This window comes from Condylura cristata, unplaced genomic scaffold, assembly GCF_000260355.1.
Source record: "Condylura cristata isolate star-nosed mole 26May11 unplaced genomic scaffold, ConCri1.0 scaffold00015, whole genome shotgun sequence".
NCBI classification, from domain to species: domain Eukaryota; kingdom Metazoa; phylum Chordata; class Mammalia; order Eulipotyphla; family Talpidae; genus Condylura; species Condylura cristata.
In genome coordinates this window covers 17362967-17376245 of record NW_004567116.1, presented here as the reverse complement: position 1 = coordinate 17376245, position 13279 = coordinate 17362967, and the positions used below count along the sequence as shown (strand labels likewise).

The window sequence follows — 13279 nt, the reverse complement described above, 5'->3', positions numbered from 1 at the left end:
TAACAGCATAACATACTGCTTTTTATTTGTCACTATAAAAGGGGTGAGAAGTTGAAAGCCAGTGTCCTGGGGAGTATAGTAAATTCCCTCTGATTCATGGTCTCCATCACAGCCATCCATCCATCCTGGTCCTGGTTCAGCTTGTAGAGTAGCCTTCATCCCACCTGCTCCTTTTATGTTCACGTCTCCTTTCCCTTGGCGACCTACAACATATATTTATGTTCCTCACTGTACTCTACTCTTCAGGAGAGTACAGTGAAGAAATCGATTTCAAAGAAATTGATTAAGATGTATGAGCACTCCCTGTCCATTGCCCTCTTTGGCGGGGGCTCCTGGATCACTCAAACATAGAAAATAACAATGAATCCCAAGTGTTCCCTGCCTTCAGGGAGGTCTATTTTCACTAGAGTGGAATTAGAACACTGGCTTTCATTAGTATCTCTTGATGGGAGGGTGGGGAGTGCAGAGAGAACCTGAGGTGGAAGCCAGGGAGTGGTAGGTGAGCAAGTATAGATTGCATCTGATTTTGAACTGCTGCAGAACTGATCACTGCATATTACAGCCCTCTTGCCTGCTCACTGTTATGGGGAGGGGCTGGAAAGGGATTCTATTTGTTGGACACACATGATATATAAGGGGTGAGTGTATGGGCTCCTATGTCTCTGAAACATTTATTGACTTTCAGTATGTGAAGTTATATGTGAATACTGACACATTCAATCTTGTCCTTAGTTTGTGTGAGCGCCTGAATATTACGTATATTCAATAAACTTGAGCATCTATTGTGGAAGTGTGTTTATTTGTCTGCTTGGTCCTCAGTTACATCTTGTTGGTTGCAGAGAGACTTCTGCATAATGGGGAGATTATAGGCCTTTGGGTAGTATGTTTAATTAAAAAATAATTCTCTTACCTTTGTGTTTCTGCTAATTAAACACGTAAGCAAATTCCCTCTTAGTAAGCATTTACATTTTGTTCCTTGCAAATATTGGTGTAGGCAGAGTTGATCCCAAGGGAAATGGGGGCCCTGGTCTTTGCTGTATGGTGTTATTAAAAATGGATTTGCATGTGTGTATTTATATGCAGAGAAAAACATTCTGGAAGAGTAGACACCAAAATGCCTTGTGTAATTATCACTGCACAAGTGACTTATACGAGACTACTTCTCTTCCTTTTATTTAGTTCCTATTTTTAAACTTTTCTGCAGTGAAATTCTTTGATAGAGTATTTTTATTTTAAAGATTTATTTATTTGTGTATACAGAACTGGGGTATAAGCCAGAGGCTCCGGGGCGGTGAAAGGCTTCACCAGAGACAGAATGGGGAGCAGAACAGGCAGATCTACGAAGTACACTGCTGAGGGGAGCAGCAGGCAGGTCAGGAGAGGTCTGCTGCGCCATGTGGTCACCTCCGGGGTAGGTGGGAATCGAACTCATATGAAAGTGGCTTTAGCTTCTTAGTGCTGTGCTTTAACCCACTGCACCAACAGGGAGGGCCATGATAGAGTATTTTTAAAAAGAAGAGTGTTATAAATGAGTGGGTAGATTGATTCCCCCTCCCCATATGTGTGTGTGTGTGTATATATATATACACACACACACACACACACACACACACACACACATAATGCCCTATCTCTAAGAGCAATCATTTCTAAATATTTTCATAAGAAGTGGCTCTCTTTTTTTCTTGCTAACAAGACAACATTCTTAGAGACTAGTTAAATGAAAATTGATGGACTGCTATAGTAGTAATATCTACTACATGTTGAGCATCATAGGTGGTCTCCAAATTTTATAAACGGGGTAGAAAGAGATTATCTAGGCTGTAGAATGATGAGCTGGGAGTTCTTCCCCATGCCAGCTGCCTCCCTGCTCACGGAGGCATCCAGAGACACTGACAGGCAGCCTGTAGGTGCTTGCTGTACCTCGCGGTTACTATTTGTCTCCACACACTTCATTCTAGCTCATGCCCGAGCTACAAAATAGTTCACACCTGTGCAACCTTTTCTCCCAAAGGGCCCAAGTGTTACTACTGCTAAATAATAATAATAATAATAATAAAAAGCTACCCAAGTAATGAAATCAACCAACATTTACTAAATGCTCGCCATGTGCCAGCCATATGAAGTCTCTGATGTAAATGACCTCATTATGTTTTTTACAACAGCTCTGGGAGGGAGATGTCATTATGCTCCTCATTTTGGAGACATAGGAATTGAGGCCTCAAGACATCCCTGAGCGTGTGCAGGACCACTCAGCTGCTAGTGTGAGAGCCTGGTTTAGGATCCAGGCAGTCAACTCCTGAGCTCGGTGCCTCAAAGTGCTGCTTTTCTTCTTGCAGCTTAGGATTTCTGAGCTGCTCTCATGTGGAAGCCAAGACTGTGAAGACTCTTTTAGAGGAGAGGATGGTGTTACTGAAGCTCACCCGGAGTCTGAGTCATTTAGTGGCTAGCCAATCCCTAATTCATAAGTGGAGCGCCACATGGACAGAATTTATCAAGCAGCAGCATTCTTACAAGGCTTTGCCACCTGGTAACTTCAACTGCCCAATAAACCAACGCAGGAAAAACAGACAAATTGACAAGGAGGTGGAGAACAGTGCAAGGAAGACAATTGGAGGTGCATATTCTGTGCATCTCTGGATAGATTTAGGTCTATGTGTGATTTGTAGTCTGTTATGAGAAGGTAACATTCTTGGGTCATAGAACCTTTGCCATGAAAATGGTTTTCACTAAGCTGTGTTTTTATATTAGCTTCCTAATTATGTTTGAGAGTCTTGACAAAATTATCTGCAGTATGCCCCTTAAGTAACAGTTCTAAGAAATTTCTCTCTGAGATTTGCAGTAGGTAAAACTTTGGCTTCTGTGAGAAGCTAGTGTGTTTCTTTCCAAGTAATGAGAATGATGAAATTCAAACTTTGTCCATTTTTCCCATCTCTCCCAGGAGGCTTGACACTGGGCAACAGTGTATTCAACCTGTGCCTTCGGTATCAGATTGTTGAGTTTCTTAGTTTACTGAGCAGTGTGCTGGGCAAGTTTCCTAAGTTCTCTGTTATTCATGTTCATTTAAAAAATTTTTTTGATTGATGGTACATGAAAAGGCAGAGTCCCTAAGCCCATGCCTTTGTTCAGGGGGGCTGGACATTTCATTTTCTTTACCTATAAAATGCAAATGGTAATATATTTCTTTGGTTCTCATAGATATTTTTTGTATTTTAGTTCCTCTCAAAAGTATTTTGTTATAGTTGATTTGGCAGCTTTTCCTTCCTCAAGTATGCCTTTATTCATTGAAATATAGTAGCTCCCTCACTGGGTTATTATAAGAACCATACAAGGTAACACATGGACTTAACATATAATGTCATTACTTTCTTCACACTCAATTCCAGGAACCATATTATTGTTGGTTCATCTTCCTCATAACCACCCTCTTCCTGTTATTTCAATTTTATTCTTTTCTTTTTTTTTTTTTGCTTTTTGTGAAAGCTAGTGCAAAAGAATTGAAGAAAATTAGTGTTGTAAGATATACTAGGTTTTTAAAAATTATATATATATATTTTTTACATCATTGTTCATTTTTGTACAATGTATACTTTCTCCTCTCAGGGAGAGGAATAGATGGGAATTATATTCCCCATATAATGCCCACCAGCAATTCACCTGTGAACCATCATTGTAATGCTCTTTCCTTGCCTATTTGAGCCGCTGCCCCCCTCCCTTGTAGAATATCTCTGATTTATAGTTGCCTGCTGATTTGTTTATTAATTTATTATTTCCCCCCCCCAATCCTTTACTTGGTCCCCCTTTATCCCTCCTGCAAATGAAGCCACTTGATATTTTTCTTGTTTCTTCTTGGCTTATTTCACTGAGCATGAGCTCTCCCAGCTCCCTCCATGTTGCTGAGAATGGCATGAGTTTAAGACACACTAATTTTAAACACTATTGATTGAAACCGCCCAGAATAAATACCAACTTCTTGGGCAAGTGAGCATTCAAGGGCATGCTCCGAGTTCTGGTACTAGAGGAAAAAGAAATGAGGACAGCCTCTTGTGAGGCTGATCTCTGGGACAACACTGACAAAGTGGCTCAGTTGAAGTCATTGATTATTTTTTGGCTGATAATTACTCATCGCAGAAGGTCTGAATCTCTTTCTACTTGACTGAATATGATTAGGAAAGTCTGTCTTATGTTATTTTGTACTGTTCTTGATGCCACCTTTCCTAAATGCATTAACTTCCTTGCTCTCCAAATAATTATTTTAAACTCCTGCTATTTTGTGGCTCAGTAGTCGCTGGGATGAGGATTGGTGGATGATTTCTTATTTAACAAGGAATCTTCTGAAAAGCTGCCTTCCACTTTGCCTCATAGATTCTGTGCTGCTCTGTTTCTCTGGTGCTGTATTTCTCTGCTGGTGCCTGGATGGTAGAGACTAAAAATTTTGTGATTTTTATCATTACTATAGGAAAGTAGTTGACAAAATTCTGTCATTCATGATTTTAAAAACTATAAAATAGTAATGAAGGATAACATTCTCAATTTAATTTAAAAAAATCCTTTAAAAAAACGTGTGGTCCTCCCTGGTGGCACAGCTGGTTAAAGCACAGCACTAAGAAACTTTTGCATGAGTTCGAACCCCGCCCACCCGGGAGGTGACCCACATGGTGCATCAGACTTCTCTTGACCGGCCCCGGGCTCCCCTCAGCAGTGTGCTTCGTCAGTCTGCCTACTCTGCTCCCCACTCTGGTGAATCCTCTCACCGCCCCACACCTCTGGCCTGCATGCACAAATAAATGAATCTTTAAAAAAAAACAACAAAAAAAAAACTTGTTAGTGTTCTTTAGGTAGATACCTAGGAGGTGGGGATTCCTGGATTACATGGTAGATCTGTTTTGATTATTTCGAGAATCAAAATTGCTTCCAGCCTTGCCAGTGCTGAACCCTGGCTTGCCAGTTCATATACACTGTTTCATTTGATTCTTACCATGATAATATTATGGCTACAACTTGCTCACATTACAGCAAAGTGTAGTCCTGTGATTCAAGTAAAGCTCTGATTGGTTCCAACACTCAAGATCTTTCTGTGAATACTCCCAGAGTTCCTTGTTCCTCATCATTTGTTCATTTGCACTTGTATCCATTTATTTAAGCATTCATTCATTCAACCAGCAAACATTGTCTCTGTTATGGGCCCAGAAGATAGAAAGATAACAAAACTCATCCCCTCCCTTTCTGTCTTACCCATGGAGGGTGTAGAAAGCCAGCAGTGATATATGTACACATACATGATGCAGTGTATGTACACATGCAAGTGGAGGACCCCTGTACTATTTTCCCTGAATAATCCTGTTACCTGCTCAAATAAGTTAGCATTCCCCTCTTCTTGTCTTGACCATGTCTTTCTAAAACTTGTTCTCTCTACTGCAGTCACCATGATTTTCCAGATGATTTTTCCATCTGCTTATATCACTTTTTGCTTAAACCCCCTTGGTGACTATTGATGGCCTCAGGATCAAGTCCAGGCTTCTTAGCAAGGCTTTTTAGGCCCTTCTTGATTGGTCCCATATCTCCCTGCACCTGGAAGAACTTGACTAGGTCATCTGGGATTTCTGTGATGCTCTCAGCATCCATCCAGATTCTTAACCCTGCATCCTCCTCCACCCCAGGTCTTTGATACAGCTCCACTGAATTTCGTGGGTGTCTAAGACTCTAAGTCTGTGCCCTGTGTCTCTTAGCTCTGGCTCTTTGCCCCAGGTGTTCTCCCTGGCTGGAACCACCCGACCCTCACCCCCAGCTCCTGCTTGACCTTTTTGTCTTCCTTTACTGTTACCTTCCATGGAAGCACTTCTTAACCCCCACATCTTGGTCAGAGGCTTCTGCTGTTTGTTCCTTTCCCTGCTTGCATGACCCACTTAGGGCATTTATCACAGTTTTACAATCTTCTATAGACTGGTCTGACTTCTTTATGGACCTGTAAAGGTCAGGGGCTGTTCTCTGCTGAGTCCTCAGCACCTGACACCTACATGGCATATAGTAGGAGCTTAATAAACATTGTTGACTGGATCATACATTTCTCTGCCAATATGAAGAAAACAAGTTTTATGTTGCTCTACAACTATGCATTGGAAAATAGTTTTTAAAATATTTTTTATAGGTGATAACTTTATGTCAGCTTGACATAAAATATCTGTTCAGATAGCTGTTTGACCATTATTTCTGGTTGTATCTATGAGGGTATTTCTGGAAGAGATTTAGATTTGAATTCGTAGGCTGAGTAATGCCACCCCAATGTGGGCAGCAGCATCCAGTCTGTTGAGGACATTTTGAATAGAACAAAATGGTGGAGAAAGGGAGGATTTACTCTTGGTCTGACTATTGAGCTGGGACATTGATCTTTTCATGCCTTGAGGCTTCTGATTTCCAAGCCTTCAAACTCCGCATCTATATCATCAACTCTTCAGCTTTCAGGCTTTGGGATTATACCACCAACCTCCCTGGCAGATGTGGATGGCAAATCATGGAACTTTTCAACCTCTATAGTGACATGGGCTGTTTTATTATAGCAAATCTCACTAGATGTGTATATGTGCTTGTATACACACACACACACACACACACACACACATAATTATATAATTGTTTAACTATAAATACGTACTTAAGTGATTTCTCTATCTCCTATTTGTTTCCCTGGAAAAAAACACTAATACACATGGCTAAGTTGATTGATCTACACTTGGCATGCCAAGACATGGAAGAATACTAGTTGAAAATTCTGAGAAGCAACAGCAGTCAGAGGAAGACATGAGGGGTGGGAAAGATAGTCTAGAATTCATTGAGTTGAAAACGCTGGTGTCTTTTGTTCACTAATAAAGCATGTTGTGATTAACAAGTAGGAATCAGAACAGACTCACACTCATGCTAATGAAACAACTGAAACATTTAATTAAAAAAAGTATATTCCAGCAAAGCAAGTGACCATGGGGCTAATGGAAAGTCCATTCTGGAGTCTGGAGGAGGAATGAGGCAGAGTTGGTACAAGCAGCATTAAATCCCGAGTAGGGACAGGACGGGAGGGCCCCAGGGAACTTGGTGTTGGAAGTTTTGCTTATCTGTAGTCGAAGTTCCACATGGGAGAAGGAGAGGTTGGTAAAGACCTTGGCAGAGTCCTGGCTCCTGGTTGAATAGTTTTCTTTCTTTTTTTTTTTTTTTTTAAGATTTATTTATTTGTTCATACAGAACTGGGGTACAGGCCAGAGGCTCAGGGGCTTCACCAGAGACAGAGTGGGGAGCAGAACAGGCAGATCGAGGAAGTACACTGCTGAGGGGAGCAGTGCGTGGGTCAGGAGAAGTCTGCCACGCTATGTGGATCTCCTCCTGGGTAGGGGGAAATCGAACTCATGCGGAAGTGGCTTTAGATTCTCAGTGCTGTGCTTTAACCCGCTGCGCCACCAGGAAGGGCCAGAATAGTTTTCTCTTTTAAAGAGTTATTTATCTATGCATACAGGAACTGAGGTACAGGCCAGATGTGGGGTGGGCGCGGAGAGGATTCACCAGAGACAGAGTGGGGAGCAAAACAGGTAGAGCTACTGAAATACACTGCTGAGGGGAGCAGCAGGTGAGACAGAAGAGGTCTGCTGTGCCATGTGGGTCAGCTCCCGGGCTGGGGATTAAACTCTTGTTGCAGTGGCTGCGGACATCTTCCTAGTCTGCGCATTCCCTGGCTACCTGAATGCAAAGAAGAATTTGAACACCCATCCTGGGAAATTGTTGTCATTTGTATGTTTTCTTCATTGCTTTCTCTGTCTGTGTGATGTAGTAGATACAGAATTTTGTTTCTAGATTAACTTTAATGACCATCTACTGGGTGTGAAGCTGCTGGTATTACTATGAGAAAACTAAGGAGAAATACTGGTGATGCTCTGACCAGGCAAAGTGTAAGACCCTGGAGTCTGGCTTGTTTGTCTCAGACTATGCCAAATTTGGTGCATGGGAAGGTGAAAAGAAAACCCTGTAGTTAAAAAAAAAAGAAAACCAGAAAGAAAAACCACCCCAAACACAAAGAACCCTTATCTGTTGAACTCCCTTGTAGGAGGGCGTTGCGGGTGCACAGCGCCCTGCTGCTCATTCCCTGCAAGTGTCTACAGTCTTTTCCAGACAGGCACATTTCCCCCCTGGCAAAACATTTAATTCTCAGTGACATTTCTCCATCATTTTAAATAGCAGGGACTTTTAAATAATTTTTTTAAGTGCCAAGGCTTTTTTTTTTTTTTTGTCCAGTGGGGCTAGAGCCCTTTGAGCAAAGCCGTTTGGATATTGAAACTCATTGACTGGCAAGTATTACACTGGGCTCTTCAAAGAGAACTACTGATTCTAGCCCATTAGGAAGTTTCACAGGGGTATACATTTTCACACTTTCCCCGCCAGTAGTTTCCATGGCACCAAAGTTTTTGTATTGCAGCAAAACTCCAGAGTTGGTTCCAAGGATCTCCACGGGTGTCACACATTGCGAAAAAAAGATCAAAGACTATTTCATTTCAAGTCATTCTAGTCATGGGGAAGCCCCAAATCCTGGCAGAGGCGCTGACAGAGTTACCCAGCTGACATTTGACGTGGGACCTGCTGAGAACGGTCATCTCAGACCTGCACACTCTGGGCTCCACACTTGTGGTCTCCAGCCCAGTGCCGCCATGTTGTCTGAAAGAGAGCGAAGACAGCGCTATCCTCTGTTCTGCCCCGCATCCCTCCTGTTCGTTGGCCCCTTTTATGTACTGGTGAGTGATGTGTGTTATTAATAAAACTTGGGAGAAAACATCGTGTATGCAGTGAGAAGATTAAATTTTGTGAGTGTTGATTAGCATTCTCAGCACTACTTTAAAAATATATATTGTAATGAACTCTTCTCAGCTAAAATACGGCACGCTGTGATCGTAATTCTGCTTTCTCTGCCATCGTAATTTCCTGGAGTAGACTTTATGACTCTCTAGTCCTGGGAAGAATGACGATCCTGAGCTTATTTTCTTTTAAACATGTTGTGGGAACATCACCAAATTGTTGTTTAGATGTCCCAGAGCCAGTAGAAGAAGGAAGTGCAGGAAGAGGGAGCAGTAATATCCTCTGGGCTGTCTTGGGTGTCAGGGGGAAGTTTTGTTGTTGTTGTTTGTTTTTCTTTTTTAAAGACTTATTTATTTATGCGCTCAAGAACTGGGATGTAGGGTGTGGTGGTGAGCAGATTCCCCAGAGACAGAGTGGTGGAGCAGAACAGAGAGACTGACTGAAATACAGGGAGCAGCGGGCGGTCAGGAGAGGTCTGCCAGCCATGTGGGTCACCTCATGCACTGCAGTAGCAACGGAGAGCTTCACAGTCCAGTGCTCTAGCCTGCTACACCACCAGGGAGGGCCCTGTCTTTGTTTCTTAATTAATGGCTTTGGGATAAGATTTGCATTTCATAAAATTCACCCACTTAGAAATATACAATTCAGTGCTTTTTATATGTTCACGGAGTTGTCCAATCATTGGCACTATCTGGTTTTAAAGGATTTTCATTACTTTTCCAGAAAACCCGTAGACTCTAGTAGTTACTCCGCCTCCCCCTTCCCATCTGATCCCCTTCTGTTCCTGTGGCTCTGCCCATGGGAGACCATCCACGTGAATAGAATCAGACCCTGTGCGGCTTTTGTATGTAGCTTCTTTTACTTAACATGACATTTTCAAGGTGGATCCATGTCTTACTTCATCCCCTTTTGCTTAATCTTGTATGTGTGTATATAACACATTTTGTTTATCCACCTGTTGGACACAGGTTGATTCTATTTTTTTTCGCCACTGTGATTGTCCTACTATGAACATTCAAGTACATTTATGTACATGTTTTGTGTGAATAGCTGTTTTCAGTTTCTCTAGAAGTGGAATTGCTCGTTGGCATGGTAACTGTTTACTCATTCGAAGAACTGCCAAACTCTTATCCGAGTCTGTGATTGGAGTTCTTAATGTTAGTGTGCCGCTTTCACTTAAGATTCAGGCTGCAGGAAGAAGTGAGGCAGGTTGGAGAATGAAGGAGGGGGTAAAGAATGAGCCTCGGACTGCTGCGGTGTGACTTGGTAGTTTGTTTAGGTGTCCATGGTAACAGATGTTTTCATAGGTTTCCTGTATGCTGAGTGAACACCAGTACTGCCTTCCAACATGTCATGACTTAGGGCAGCTGGAAGTCCTTTACAAACCTTCTGTACATCTCAAGACTCATGACTCCAGGGCCTCCTGAATCTCCAGCACCCACATTCGTCTGGGCCATCTCTAATGCTCCCCACACGTCCCTGTGGGTGGCAACTTCGCCTCCTCATAGGTCCTCCAGGTGATGCAGTCCTGCCACGCACTTCTCAGCTTGGAAGATCTTTGTGAAAACTGGAGTTGCCATGAAGGCTATGGCATCCTTACAGTGTCCTCCTCTTGTCTTCCATCTACTAAGTTCCCTCATTCCAGATCTCCCGCACTACTGTTCCCAGGTTTTAATACTTAATTACACAGAACCGCTTTTCTCTTAAAAATCTTAGGCTTTGGAGATACAACTTCTAGCCTCAGGAGCTTATCAGAACCTTCACCTAACAGTAGTAGATTCTTTTCTGCGAAGAGAAAAATCCCTTTTCCATCTTCATTCACATGTAACTCATTCTGTCAGCCCGGTTGGAATGTGTCCCAAGCATGAAGCACAGTGAAGGTTATATACAAGACAGAGCCAAGGAAAATGTAGAAGGTTGAAAGAACATATGAATTTACTGTACCTACAGTTTAGATTTACATGAGTACAGTGTGTAAGGGAGGCACTTCTAATGCTTGTTCACTTTACCCCACTGAGTACTTATTATCTAGTCCCTTGCAAGAAATGGAGGAGAAATCAAGACTGGGGTTGCTGCTGCACCCTGGTGTGAGCAGTGTGCCTTGGGGAAGCTCTGGAATACCCTCGGCCTTCTGACATGCTCATTTGTACAAGAGAACGTGCTAGCAACCACTCTAAGGAGTAGGTTGGATGATTTAATGAAATCACATAGGTGAAGCCTGCTGCATAGAAACCAACACATGTGAGGGCTCAGCAAGCCCCTGCCAGGTGAACTGAGCTCCCACCTGGTGGCTGTGGTTCTGGCTTTTCCAGGCCAGGGAGCTTGGGGCCTGCCATCTTTATTGACACTTCAGCACGAGAGGGATGGTGAAGGAATTCTAATTATTTGGTGTTATAGATTTTTTTTTAAAATTAAGCAGGGCTGTAATGTTTCCATCTTTCAGGGGGACAGCCAAGGGAATTGAGAGGCTGGCAGAATATGTATCTTCAGGGCTTGTAGTGTTGAAAACCCCGTGTGTGTGTGTGTGTGTGTGTGTGTGTGTGTGTGTATTTGCCGGCTGTTGCTGTGGAGCTGTGAACATTTAAAGCAAGGAGGGTGGTGGAGTGGGCGCCTCCCTCCTCCCCAGTGAGCAGAGGAGGTCAGCACTGCATAGACCCATTAACACCTAATTCCTCACCTCCTCTTCTCTTTTTTCCAGCAGCCCTCATCCATGTCAGTAGGAGATAGTCTTGCTTCTGGTTCTATGACTTTTACTGTACAGATGCCATCATAGAGATTTATTTATTTTGGCTGATGTTTAGTTATTTCCTTGTTGAAGAAAATTTTTTGCCCTGTTGAGCTTATAAATGTAGCCTGTCTCTCCCAGGTTAGCAGCTCTTCAGCAAAAGTACATCAGAATTGTCTGGGGAACTTTTCAGAAATACAGATCCCCTATCCCTGCTCCTGATTGTGATAAGTCTGGAATGGACAGGGCACATCTGGAACCTTCAAAAACCTTAAATATGCCCATTCCTGGCTGAGAAAGCTTTGCTCTAGACACCCGAGTGGTCTTTTAAAACCTGGAAATCCCACACAGCTGGTCGGAGTGGCAGCCTGTAGAGACATGGCACTCGGAGTGGCAGCCTGTAGAGTGAATGCCACTCGGACAATCTGTCACTGTGCTGAAACTAGCATACTGCCAAGCTGGTGGCTTTACAGGGAATGAGAATCTGCCATTTTGTTGAAAGACAAGTTTATTCTGTAGTCAGAGCACTTGAGTAATGAGTACACAGGCCATGTGGATAGAACAGGCAGTGAGATGAATGGGTGGGGGAGGGGTGCACTCCCCAAGAAGGTCCCCCTTCGTCTCTCATGGTGGACTGCAGAGAGACTGGGCCCAGACATTGCACTAGACAGAACCTCACATTCAGCAAAACAAACAAACATTCAGAGAGGTGATCCAAAGAAAGGCGGCACAGGCAGAGCTATAGAGCCAGAGTCCAGAGCACCGTTGATGCTATAATCTTCTAAAAATATGAGTCAGCTCTTGGTATCCTTCTACTTCAAGCTCAGCTGTGGATTCTCATTGTACCTGGAAGGTAATCCGAGCTCCACATAGTGACCTACAGGGTTCTCCCTATTTCTGTGACTGCTCTTCCTCCTGTTCACTTTCTCCAGGCTTTTGGCTTTCCCAAGAATTTACCTCCTGTGAAGTTCCTTATTGTCCCATGACCTTGTTATCGTCCCTTTCCAAGCTAATCCTTCCCTCCATCCCTGCATGGCTGGCTCTGTACCTGTGTTCAGGTGCCAGCTCAGAGGGTAAATGAGGCCTTACTTGTACATCCTATTAAAACGAACTCTCCCCAACTTCACTCTGAAATGTATCACCTTGTTTTATCTTTGCTCTCCCATGGAACTTATTACATAAAAATCTCTCATTTATTTGCTGTCGCTTTCACTAGAATGCAGGTTCCATAGAGCAGACCTGGCTTCCTGGGTGCCTTCTGTGTCCCTGGCACCTGGAGCATTGCTAGGCAGAGTGGGAGCTTAGTGAAAGTGGGTGAGTGAATGAGTCAGCAAGCAGAAGAATGACTGCAAATCCCAGTACTCAGTCAGTTAACTGGGGCACAGAGGGCTGGGGCCCCAGACTGAAATTCTGGGGGCTTGAGGTCAGCAACCAGACCAAAGGCAGTCACATCAGAGTTACATCAGCCAAGAGGGACAGTCAGCTCCTTCTGCAGAGGGATCTCCCTGCAACCTCCTTGGCAGGACCTGAGCCCAAGGGCAGGAAACACGTGCACCATCACTTTGGGCACGTCAGTCTCCGAGGCCTGAGTCAAGTCTTGTGTAGCTGAATTCCTGCCAAGGCTGACTCGCAGGAATGTTCTTTCTGACCTTCTGCCCAATGGGGCAGAACACAGTACATTTCAAGATGTGAGATATATATATATATATATATATATATATATAT

At 43.3% G+C, this 13279-nt stretch overlaps 1 protein-coding gene across 1 annotated transcript in view; it reads left to right on the top strand.

Annotated features, from left to right (window-relative positions):
* Nucleotides 1-13279, top strand: part of KIAA1549L (KIAA1549-like ortholog) — a 196712-nt gene that overhangs the window by 37576 nt on the left and 145857 nt on the right. The gene's annotated exons all lie outside the window — the stretch shown is intronic.